Source organism: Taeniopygia guttata, chromosome 37 (assembly GCF_048771995.1).
Source record: "Taeniopygia guttata chromosome 37, bTaeGut7.mat, whole genome shotgun sequence".
Taxonomy (NCBI): domain Eukaryota; kingdom Metazoa; phylum Chordata; class Aves; order Passeriformes; family Estrildidae; genus Taeniopygia; species Taeniopygia guttata.
Window position 1 is genome coordinate 3,399,780 of NC_133062.1, and position 11,896 is coordinate 3,411,675.

At 53.0% G+C, this 11,896-nt stretch overlaps 1 pseudogene; it reads left to right on the top strand.

Moving 5' to 3' along the window:
• The window catches only part of LOC116807532 (uncharacterized), a 1,256,502-nt pseudogene that overhangs the window by 160,407 nt on the left and 1,084,199 nt on the right, over positions 1-11,896 (top strand).

Here is an 11,896-nt window from a genome sequence, read left to right on the forward strand (position 1 = left end):
TTCCAGCCTTAACACAGCCCCAGTGGGTACTTACACTGAAAGACTTCAGCGCTTCCCTCGACCACAGACGGGGTTTCAGGATCGTTTCTCGGAATCCGGAATCCATTTTGAAGGGAGGATATCCCAGATAAACGACAATGCCTCAATGAAACTGGAAGGAGCAACAATGGAACTCTGAAAATCCAGAACCCAATTCATGGCAGATTCAAGGCATATACTGGTGCTAAAAATTTTATAGTATTTGGAAGTAGCTCAATGCTTGTTTGGTGTAAGTAGCTAGTATTGTTAGGCCTCTAGCTGAACTTTATTCGAACGATATGGCTATGTTGTGCAATTCAAAGATGGATCATACTGAAACCTGGAGGTAAAAATCTGAACATTAATAATAGTTAGAACAGACAAAGATGTAGCTTAAATATTAAATACTTAAAAATAGCTTGAGTGGATCTCCTCTTCTTTAGGCTAAACCAGCCCTGTTCTCTCAGCTCTTCCGCACAGGACTTGTGAGAGACTGCAATGTTATGGCTAATGGCTTAAATATTGTTATAAAGGACTTTCTGCCCATTGTGACTGCATAAAGAAGCTGTGACCACCCGAGCCCACCCTTCCCTGAAAACGCCTCCTGACTGGAACTTTGGACTGTGAGTTAGGCTGCCTAAGGGAACTTGAAACAAGACAAAGGTGACACTATTGCCCACTTATCTCAGGTCTGGGGAGAAGTAAACAAAGCTGAGGAGAAAACCTATCCACAACAAAGCCAAACCCAGCAGCTGTCCTGAAAATCAGCTCTGTCTGGGTTCAGGGCAGGGAATTCATAGCCACAGACTCATCTGCTGAGGCCAGGTTTGCACACAAACCTCCCATCAAAGACCTCCAAAGTGCCCCCAGACCCATCCCTGAGGCCTTGCACCAGATGACTGCAGGCCATACCAAGTAACACAACAGATCTGAAAATCCAGAACCCAATTCATGGCAGACTCAAAGGATATACTGGTCCTAAAGATTTGATATTATTTGAAAGTAGCAATAGATGGAGTCAGACTTGCCCCGCCCCAGGGAGGTACGTGGGCAGTCCCACCTTGCCCAAATCTGCATTAATCCACTGGAGTCTTACGTTTTGCGAGAGAGGCCTCACCACAGAGAAGACCAGAAGAGGATTTTATGGTATGCTGATGGGATCCATGGAATGGTGATATTTTTTACTTAATCAGTCTCTGTCACTCTCTTTCTCCTCCCTCTTCTGAACCCCACCCTCCCTGACACTTTTTCTTTCTTTCTCTCTCTATTCCACACATTTACTGTTAAATAAAATCCAGACTATTGACTTTGGCAATTCAGAGGCATCTCCCTAATAATTTTAATAACCAGATGATAACAACCCACTGAAACTTGACCAGAACTCATTCACCTTTAAGCAGTTTAAGCAATCACTATAGGGAAAAAAATGCATAGACTAGTACATTTAGAAAAAGTTGCATTTCTTCAGTGCAAAAAAGCACAATCAGTAGACCATATGTCATTCATCCACTCAGCTGTCCATGCCGCTGAAGTGCTGCACCAGAGGACTGGCATTATCACAGCCTGCATTTCCCTTTGGCATTCTCTTTCCGAGCACAGATGAGACAAAACCAAACAGTTCAGCTTTAGTCAATCTTTACCTTCAAAGGAAGTTCAGGACTGTGTAGCAGAGCCCAATGCTCTGCATGTTCAGGAATCCGGTGCAGAGACCAATGCTCTGCAAATTCGGGACTCCTTTGCAGAGAGCGATGCTCTGCAAATTCGGGACTCCTTTGCAGAGAGCGATGCTCTGTGAACAGTCACTCGGCCAATGGCCCAGTGCAGCCGCCTGCAGGAGCCCAGGCTGGCACACCCAGCCCGGAGCCGCTCTGTGGCTACTGAGCCGTGCCGAGCACATCACCGCCGCACGTCACAGACGCCGCCGCCGCGTTCGCGGTTTCCAGGCACCCGCGGCACCCGATGGGCGGGGCCGGGCGGGGCCGGGCCGAGCCGGGCCGAGCCGCAGCGATTTTCAAAGGAGATTGGCACTTGAGCTACTGACTTCGGTGCTTTCTGTGAAAAACGCCAGTCACTTGGGTTTTAAGATTTTAAAAGTTTAATAATTAGAGTAATAAATTAACTATTAGAGTAATAAAAATTGAAGAGTTAGGACAATTACAAGACAATAAAAAGCAAAGAATTACGGACGTCCGGACGCTGTCTGTGAAAAACGCTGCGAGGCCTTTCCCGCCCTGCGCCGCCGGGATCTGCCCGGCGACCGATGACATCACTGGAGACTCGGGCTGCCATTGGCGGGCAGCAAAGAGCGGAGCCAATGGCGGGGCCGGAGGCGGCTCTGGGGGCGGGGCCGCAGCGGAGCGGCGCCATGGCTGCAGCGCTGGGGCTGGGGGCGCTCCTGGGCCCCGGGGCGGCGGCGAGAGGCGAGGGGGACCCCGGCACCGGGAGGGACTCTTTGATCGCCCATTCCGGAGCACCGAGGGGCCCTGAACCCCCATTCCCGGGCGCCGCCATCCCCCCGCATCCCATTCCCGGCATGGGTTCTACCCTGCACCCCCTTATCCGGCATCAGCATTCCCCGCACCCCTTTCCCGGCCATCCCGCCTCTCCCAGCCCCCAGAGCCCCCTTTTCCTTCACCCAGAGATCCCCTGGACCCCTATTCCTGCCTTTCCCAGCGCCCAGCCCCTCCTTTCCTCAACACCGAGGACACCCGGGACCCCTATTCCCAGCCAGCCCGGGTTTTCCCACCTTTTGTGGGGAATGGGGACACCGGGGAGCCGTGGAGCTCCTTTCCCTGGATACAGGAACCCCCTTAACCCCGCCCATCCCACCTCTGCCCACCCCAGCCTTCAATCCTGAATGGAAGAGCTCAAGGAAGAAGAGGCCTGTGGAGTAGTAAAATTCATCAGCAGCCTCCAAGGGGCTGAGGATCCACTGTCATCAGAGCACCAATGAACAGAAATGGGCACCGCTTTGTGGCTGCCCCAGCTCTGGGATGGGCCCTGGGCCTGGAGCAGGAGCAGCTCTGCAGGGCCCCAAGGCCGGGGCTCTTGTGCTGGCTTGGGCAGATGGGATGGCAGGAGGGGCTGCAGAGCTCTCAGCACCTCAGCCAGAGGGGAGCAGGGCAGCCAGGGAGCTCCTTTGGCCTTGGCCAAGCCCCTTCCCCCATGGCTGGGGCTGAGTCCTGGCTGAGCTGCAGCTGCTGCTGTGCCCTTGGCAGGGGCTGAGGCCGTGGGGCAGTGCCCAGAGCAGCCGGGCCTGAGCAGAGCTGTGGGGCCAGAGGCGGCTGGGCTGTGCTGGGGAGAGGCCCTTGGTGCTGCCCAGAGCTCAGGGCAGCTGGCAGAGCTTGCAGGGAGCTGGGCTGGGCTGGGAGAGCCTGGCACAGAAACCATCAGTGTCCATCTCAGCCTGGCTGAGCAGGCAGGGGCAGGACTCAGCCCAGGCCTTGTGGGGCAGGGCCAGCACCTAGGCAAGGCATTGAAAACAGGCAAGAGCCCGAGAGAGGAGGCTGCTCTGTGCCCTTGGGGACATGGACAGAGCGGGGAGGGGTCCCAGGACATTTGTCACTGCTAGTATCTGTCCCCAGCTGTGCGCAGCCCTGGCTGCTGAGCGCAGGTTTGCCCTGGGCTGAGTTTGGCTGTGGCCCAGCTCCATCCTCCTGCGGGGCTCAGGGCCTGTTCCCGGCCATGGCCAGCCCTGGCCGGCCTCTCTGCTGGCCCAGAGGCCAGCAGAGGCCGGGGCAGGGCTGTCTGTGCAGCCCCACAGGTGCCACGGGCTCTGCAGGAGCTGGCAGAGGCTGCCCAGCAGGGAGGCCATGGGGCACAGAGCCCCAAGGCTGCTGTGGGCACCTAGAAAGTTCTTGAAATTCCCTTGGGAAGGTGTTAATTGCCCCAGATGATAGCAATTCACTGAGGGTTCTGAGATAATGGGCCTGCAGCTGCCCCTCCCTCTGTCGGTTGGTGTTTCCCAGCTGTTGTTATCTTTATCAGGGTGGTGACTCATCTTGGGATCTGTTTTCCTTCCAGCTGCTGGTCTCCCAGGCATCTGACTCCTCTCAAGATCAATGGCCAAGTCCCTTCTCAGGCACACAGCGGCTCTCCTGGTTCCATGACTCATTCCAGGTTCCTTATCTACATCCTCAGCTGGTTTCTTGAGCAGAAATCTCATTTTAGTGCTGATTTGTTTAACCATTTTGGTTGTGATGTGTGTTCTGCAATGAGTTTATTGATGGTTTTGTTCCCCTCAAACTGGGCCTCCAATCTTATCAGGAGTTCTTCCTTCTCTTTACTCCACCATCTTCTGTTGGCTTGGAAGTCTGTTTTGGGTGGGAAACGGCGACCCTTTCCTGATTTCTAACCCATGAGTGTGCCAATCTTTTGGGTTGTCTCAGACCAATTTTTGTCTTGAAGTCCCTGCCACATACCTCACAGATCCACTCCCTGGCTGAAGCCATTTCCGCTGTTTCCCTGCATTTAGGAAGGTGAAAAACAATGCTGTGATAAGTACTCATCTCTTACCCACATTTAGCACACTGAAAACAAACCCTCCTTTTCCCGTGGGCTACCCTCAGATGTTCAATCAAGCCCAACACACAGTTCACCCAGGAACCACAGGAAGGATACGGTGGATTTTGGTCAGGAAAAGTCATGGTAACGATGTCTGCCAGTGTCTGTTCTCTGAGGTTCTCTGTCTGAGCTGGGGATGTCTCTGGTAAGGTGTCTTTGTCCGGCTCAGGAGGTGATGTTTCTGGTGTGCTCTCAATCTCATGCTCCCTGTTTCTCTTCTCATCGTCAAGCACAAACAATTCTCAGGTCCTCGGAAGGCAGGTCTTCACTCCCGCACTTGGTCATGGTGCAAGCTGTTGATACACCTCAGGCAGCCTGCTCAAACCCTTCTTGCTTGCGGAAACATGAACACATTCAAAGTTCTTCACTAACAAGTGCAATCTATCAAACTCCAAGTTCACCTGAGTAGCCAATTCACGTTCTGCCAAACTGGGGGATGCTGAGCAGTTTTTGCAGGACAATGGACACATTCAGCAGATGCACAATCCAGTCTTCTGATAACAAAGTAATCAGTTCAAGGACCAAGGACAGTGAATATTTGTAGACAGAAGAAGAGTCAGCAAGAATCAGCAAGTTGTCAGCAAAGTTTGAGAAAGTGGAAACCACCCTTCAGTCCCTCCCAGGCTACTCCTGTTCTGTCCTCAGCCTCCACACCAGTGAGCCCAGAGCCCACAGCCTCTACCTGCTGGTTATGTGATGAGGCCTCCAAACCCCATCTTGGGAGGTTTTTGGGTCCTCTCAAATGTCTGTGAAAATGGAAAAATAGCGGTCAAAGGTATTTTCTCCCAAATCTTGCAGTGGCAGAACAAAGGTCAATGTCTCTCAATGAGGCTGCATTTACATTTGTTAGAAGGAGGAAATATTTTACAATGATGAGAGTGGAACAAAACTGCAACTGTTTTTTCAGAGAAGTGGATGTGCCTTCTCAGGAATTGTCCAAGAGCAGGAACTTGGTAGAATCTGACATAGTAAAACCCTGCCCCCTCGCCAAGGATGGAATTCCTGTTGCGTGGTGTAGGAACATAAAAAGGTAAAAAAATTTAGAAAGTGGGAAAAGGCCCCAGAAAGTAGACATAAAGCTGAGAAAGGCTGTGAAATTTCAAAACCTTCTCATGGGAAGCTAGGAAAATAAGAACCAAGTGAATCCATTTATATTTTTTATAAGAAACAAGAAAGAACAAGAACTTATTGATAGTTCGATATGTGAAAAGTCCTAGCTATATGCTTTGGAAAGATAGAAAAAGTTGAAATCTTATTTAGTGAATTATTGTGTACTGTTTGAAGTTCATAGCAGTCCTTTAGTTAATATTAAACCCATGTGGGTCCTTGTCTTATCAGTAAGAGTATAATGACTTTGCACCTTTTCTTTTATGCTATTGAATCAAAGAATAGGTAAAAAAAGGCTTTGCATAAGCTGCCATCTTGTCTTGGATCTGGATTTGCATAGATGTTGTTATTTTCTCTGTGTCTCTTGCTTTTTGCTTGTATGATACAGACAGATAATAAATCCTAAGTCTGCAATCTGTCAGAGTCCCATCCCGCCTGCAGTTTGGGCGCCGCCACAAGCATGGTGGCCGTGGAGAGGGGTAGTCCTGATGGCCCCTGGCCGGCCCGGAGCCAGGGTAGACCTTTTGTCCCCCGCCACCGCACAATGCCTGAGCACCACTGCAGGGCCGGGTACACCTGATAGTCCCGGGCTAGGCTGGAGCCGGGGTAGATCTGTTGTGCCCCACGAACGCTCGCTGCATGGGCGCCGCCCAGAGCCCAGCGGCCCCGTGGCTGGGCATACCTGATGGCCCCGGGCCGGCCCAGGGTCGGGGCAGACCTGTTGTCCCCCGACACTGCCCTGCTGCCCAGGAGCTGCCACGAACCCGTTGGCCCAGGAGCGCAGTAGACGTGATCACCCTGGGCCAGCCCAGAGACCGGGTAGACCTGTTGTCCCCGCCAAAGCCCACCACATGGGTGACGCCCCCTGTCTGGCAGCCCCAGAGAAGGGTAGACCTGATAATCCCAGAATGGTCCAGAGCTGGAGTAGACCTGTTTTCCCCGTGAACGACCGCCACAAAGGCGCTGCCGCGAGCCTGGCTGCCCCAAAGATGGGTCCCGAGCCAGCCTGGAGCCGGGATAGACCTATTGCCCCCTGCCACCGCTCGCAGCCAGGGTGCTGCAATGAACCCGGCAGCTCCAGAGACAGAGTAGACCTATTGTCCTTGGCCGGACAGACTCAGGCTGCCTGGCATTAGGGTAGATCTGTTGTCCTGGCCACGGCACCTGACGGCCAACTAGCGCCGGGGTAGACTTGTTGTCCTGTGCCCATGCCCACCACAGAGGCACCGCTATAAGTACGCTGTTCCTGGAGCGGGGCAGACCTGATGGCCCCAGGCCAGCACGGAGCTGGGCTAGACCTGTTGTCCTCGCCAACGCGTGCCACACGGGTGCCACTCTAAGCCCGGCGGCCCCGGAGCAGGGTAGACCTTATTACCCTGGCCAGCCCAAAGCTGGGGTAGACCCGCTATACCCGGCCACCTCACACAGCTCGGGTGCCGCCACAAGCCCGGCAGCCCCGGAGCCTGGTTATACCTGTTGTACAGAGTGAGCCATGAGCCGGGGTAGACCTGCTGTACCTTGCCAACGCCTGCCACATGGACACTGCCATGGGCACGGTGGCCTTGGAGCCGTGTAGTCCTGATGACCCTGAGCCAGTGCAAAGACAGGGTAGACCTGTTGTCCCCCAACACCGCATCCCATACATGCACCACCCTGAGTCTGGTGGTTCCAGACTCGGGTAGACCTGTTGTCCTGGGCCAGCCCAGAGCAGAGGTTGACTTGTCCCCCATGAACTGCTACATGGCCGCTGCCATGAGACCAGTGGTTCCATGGCTGGGTAGCCCTGTTGTCCTGGGCCAGTATGGAGCTGGGGTTGACCTGTTGTCCCCCATCACCCCATCAACGCCTGCCACTAGGCAGCTGCCATGAGCCCGGTGGCTCCCTGGCTGGGTAGACCTGTTGTCCCACGCCATCGCATGCCACCTAGGTGTCGCCCTGAGCCCAGTGGCCACAGAGCCAGGTGGACCTGATGGCCCCTGGCTGGCCCGGAACCAGAGTAGACTTGTTGTCTGCCACAACCACCCGCAGCCCGGACGCCACACTTAGCCACCTGGCACCGACATAGCATATGGCCACCCAGCACTGGGGAAGACCTCTTGTCTTACTCCATCGCCTGCCTCCCAGGCGCCACCACTAACCCTGCAGCCCTGGGAGCAGGGTAGACCTGATGACCCCAGGCTGACCCAGAGTCAGGCTAGACCTGTTATCCCCCGTGATAAACTGCCACACACGCGGCACCGCAAGTTTGGAGGCCCTAAAGACGTGTAGATGTGATGGGCTCGGGCCGGCCTGGAGTGGGGGTAGACCTATTGCCCCCTGCCACTGCTCACATCCAGGGCGCTGCAATGAACCAGGCAGCCCCGGAACCAGGGTAGACCTGGCCACAACACCTTACGGTCACTCAGCGTCAGGGTAGACCTGTTGACCCTCGCCACCGCTGGCCTTGAAGGTCCTGCCACGAACCAGGTGACCCTGGAGCTGGGTAGACCTGATAACCCTGGGCCGGCCCAGAGTTGGGGATGACCTGCTGTCACCCATCACTGCCCATCACATGGGCGCCTCCACGAGCCGGGAGTCCCCAGATCCTGGTAGACCTGATGGCTCCGGAGACGGGTAGACCTGATTGCCCCAGGCTTACTTGGAGCAAGAGTATACCTGTTGCCCCCTGAAAACGCTTGCCACAAGGGTGCCAACTCAACACCTGTGGCCCTGGAGCCAGGGGAAGCTCACAGCCTCGTTACACCCCAGAGCTGGACAGCTCCATCAGCCCCATCCCAGCCCATAAACCACCCACTTTCAAGACCAACACAGATTTTTGTATTTTTCTGTGTTGTTTTTAGGTTTTTGGTGTGTTTTTTGGGGGGGCAGGTGAGGTGTAGGGGTTTTGGTTCGGGTTTTCTGGTTTTGTTTTGGATTTTTTGGGGTTTTTTTCTTTGATTTTTGTGGTTTGGTTTGATTTGGTTTGGTTTTGGGTTTTGGGTTTTATTCGAACCCCTTTTTCTTTTCTCCTTTCTTGAAAGAATGGCTCTTCTATTTGCCTGGTATAAGAAACTTACCCGAAAAAGAAATTTTCTTGGCAAATTTTGTTTCATTTCCTTTAGTGAAACGTAAACTTTAAGGCATTTAGAGATTTTGAGGAGCTAAGAGAAATAAGCCTTACTAGAGTTAATTAAAATGAGAATAATAAATGAATAGGCCTTGATGAAGTTAGGATTAGTAGTTAACTAATAATTAATTGCTTGTCAGCACAATGTTTAGTTAGCTGGGTTTATAATGAAGAATATAGAAACTGATAAATAGCTTTTAGGAACATAAGACAATTGTGGGCCTCCTCTGTTCTGAAACCAACTGAAGACAAGGAATGGGAGTTCTACCAAGAGTTCATTTGTCATACTCGCATTGAAAAGGTAGAAAGGTCAGAACGAGGAAGACTTCATTGACTTCCTCATTTTGGGACCCCTCCCCATGAAAGGGACCACTGACCCATTTCAAGGGACAAACCACGCATGCTGAATAGCTTTTGGAGTGATTAGCGTACGAAGCAGGGAATGGGATGTACTAAAATGATGAATATGCATTTGTATTTTGTGTATTCAATACTTGTATGGATAAAAAGACTCTGTAATCACCTGGAAGGTGCGGTGTGTATTTGGGAGCTATCCCGCACACTGCCCGGCGTCGAATAAACATACACTTTCTAACTTTAAACTGTTAGAGAGTTTTTGTCCATCACAGTTGGATATCGACACTAGATCAATATCCATATTTTTTAAATAAATTGACACGAACTGCGGGAACCCTGGGCTGGGCCAGCACCACGGGCAGGGAATGCAGGGACAGGAGAACTGGGGGCACACAGAGATTTGGGGGCTGGGGGGGGGCACGGGAGAAGGAAAGGGGGAACGGGAGAGCTGGGAACGGGGTTTGGGGGTTCCAGGATTAAGAAAGGGGAAGGCTGGGATGGGTAGAGGTGGGATGGGCGGGGTTAAGGGGGTTCCTGTATCCAGGGAAAGGAGCTCCACGGCTCCCCGGTGCCCCCATTCCCCGCAAAAGGTGGGAAAACCCGGGCTGGCTGGGAATAGGGGTCCCGCGTGTCCTCGGTGTTGAGGAAAGGAGGGGCTGGGCGCTGGGAAAGGCAGGAATAGGGGTCCAGGGGATCTCTGGGTGAAGGAAAAGGGGGCTCTGGGGGCTGGGAGAGGCGGGATGGCCGGGAAAGGGGTGCGGGGAATGCTGGTGCCGGATAAGGGGGTGCAGGGTAGAACCCATGCCGGGAATGGGGTGCGGGGGGATGGCGGCGCCCGGGAATGGGGGTTCAGGGCCCCTCGGTGCTCCGGAATGGGCGATCAAAGAGTCCCTCCCGGTGCCGGGGTCCCCCTCGCCTCTCGCCGCCGCCCCGGGGCCCAGGAGCGCCCCCAGCCCCAGCGCTGCAGCCATGGCGCCGCTCCGCTGCGGCCCCGCCCCCAGAGCCGCCTCCGGCCCCGCCATTGGCTCCGCTCTTTGCTGCCCGCCAATGGCAGCCCGAGTCTCCAGTGATGTCATCGGTCGCCGGGCAGATCCCGGCGGCGCAGGGCGGGAAAGGCCTCGCAGCGTTTTTCACAGACAGCGTCCGGACGTCCGTAATTCTTTGCTTTTTATTGTCTTGTAATTGTCCTAACTCTTCAATTTTTATTACTGTAATTGTTAATTTATTACTCTAATTATTAAACTTTTAAAATCTTAAAACCCAAGTGACTGGCGTTTTTCACAGAAAGCACCGAAGTCAGTAGCTCCAGTGCCAATCTCCTTTGAAAATCGCTGCGGCTCGGCCCGGCTCGGCCCGGCCCCGCCCATCGGGTGCCGTGGGTGCCTGGAAACCGCGAACGCGGCGGCGGCGTCTGTGACGTGCGGCGGTGATGTGCTCGGCACGGCTCAGTAGCCACAGAGCGGCTCCGGGCTGGGTGTGCCAGCCTGGGCTCCTGCAGGCGGCTGCACTGGGCCATTGGCCGAGTGAGTGTTCACAGAGCATCGCTCTCTGCAAAGGAGTCCCGAATTTGCAGAGCATTGGTCTCTGCAAAGGATTCCTGAACATGCAGAGCATTGGTCTCTGCTACACAGTCCTGAATTTCCTTTGAAGGTAAAGATTGACTTAAGTGATTGCTTAAACTGCTTAAAGGTGAATGAGTTCTGGTCAAGTTTCAGTGGGTTGTTATCATCTGGTTATTAAAATTATTAGGGAGATGCCTCTGAATTGCCAAAGTCAATAGTCTGGATTTTATTTAACAGCAAATGTGAGGAATAGAGAGAGAAAGAAAGAAAAAGTGGCAGGGAGGGTGGGGTTTGGAAGAGGGAGGAGAAAGAGAGTGACAGAGACTGATTAAGTAAAAAATATCACCATTCCATGGATCCCATCAGCATACCATAAAATCCTCTTCTGGTCTTCTCTGTGGTGAGGTCTCCCTCACAAAACGTAAGACTCCAGTGGATTAATGCAGATTTGGGCAAGGTGGGACTGCCCAGGTACCTCCCTGGGGCGGGGCAAGTCTGACTCCATCTATTGCTACTTTCAAATAATATCAAATCTTTAGCACCAGTATATCCTTTGAGTCTGCCATGAATTGGGTTCTGGATTTTCAGATCTGTTGTGTTACTTGGCATGGCCTGCAGTCATCTGGTGCAAGGCCTCAGGGATGGGTCTGGGGGCACTTTGGAGGTCTTTGATGGGAGGTTTGTGTGCAAACCTGGCCTCTGCAGATGAGTCTGTGGCTATGAATTCCCTGCCCTGAACCCAGACAGAGCTGATTTTCAGGACAGCTGCTGGGTTTGGCTTTGTTGTGGATAGGTTTTCTCCTCAGCTTTGTTTACTTCTCCCCAGACCTGAGATAAGTGGGCAATAGTGTCACCTTTGTCTTGTTTCAAGTTCCCTTAGGCAGCCTAACTCACAGCCCAAAGTTCCAGTCAGGAGGCGTTTTCAGGGAAGGGTGGGCTCGGGTGGTCACAGCTTCTTTATGCAGTCCCAATGGGCAGAAAGTCTTTTATAACAATATTTAAGCCATTAGCCATAACATTGCAGTCTCTCACAAGTCCTGTGCGGAAGAGCTGAGAGAACAGGGCTGGTTTAGCCTAAAGAAGAGGAGATCCACTTGAGCTATTTTTAAGTATTTAATATTTAAGCTACATCTTTGTCTGTTCTAACTATTATTAATGTTCAGATTTTTACCTCCAGGTTTCA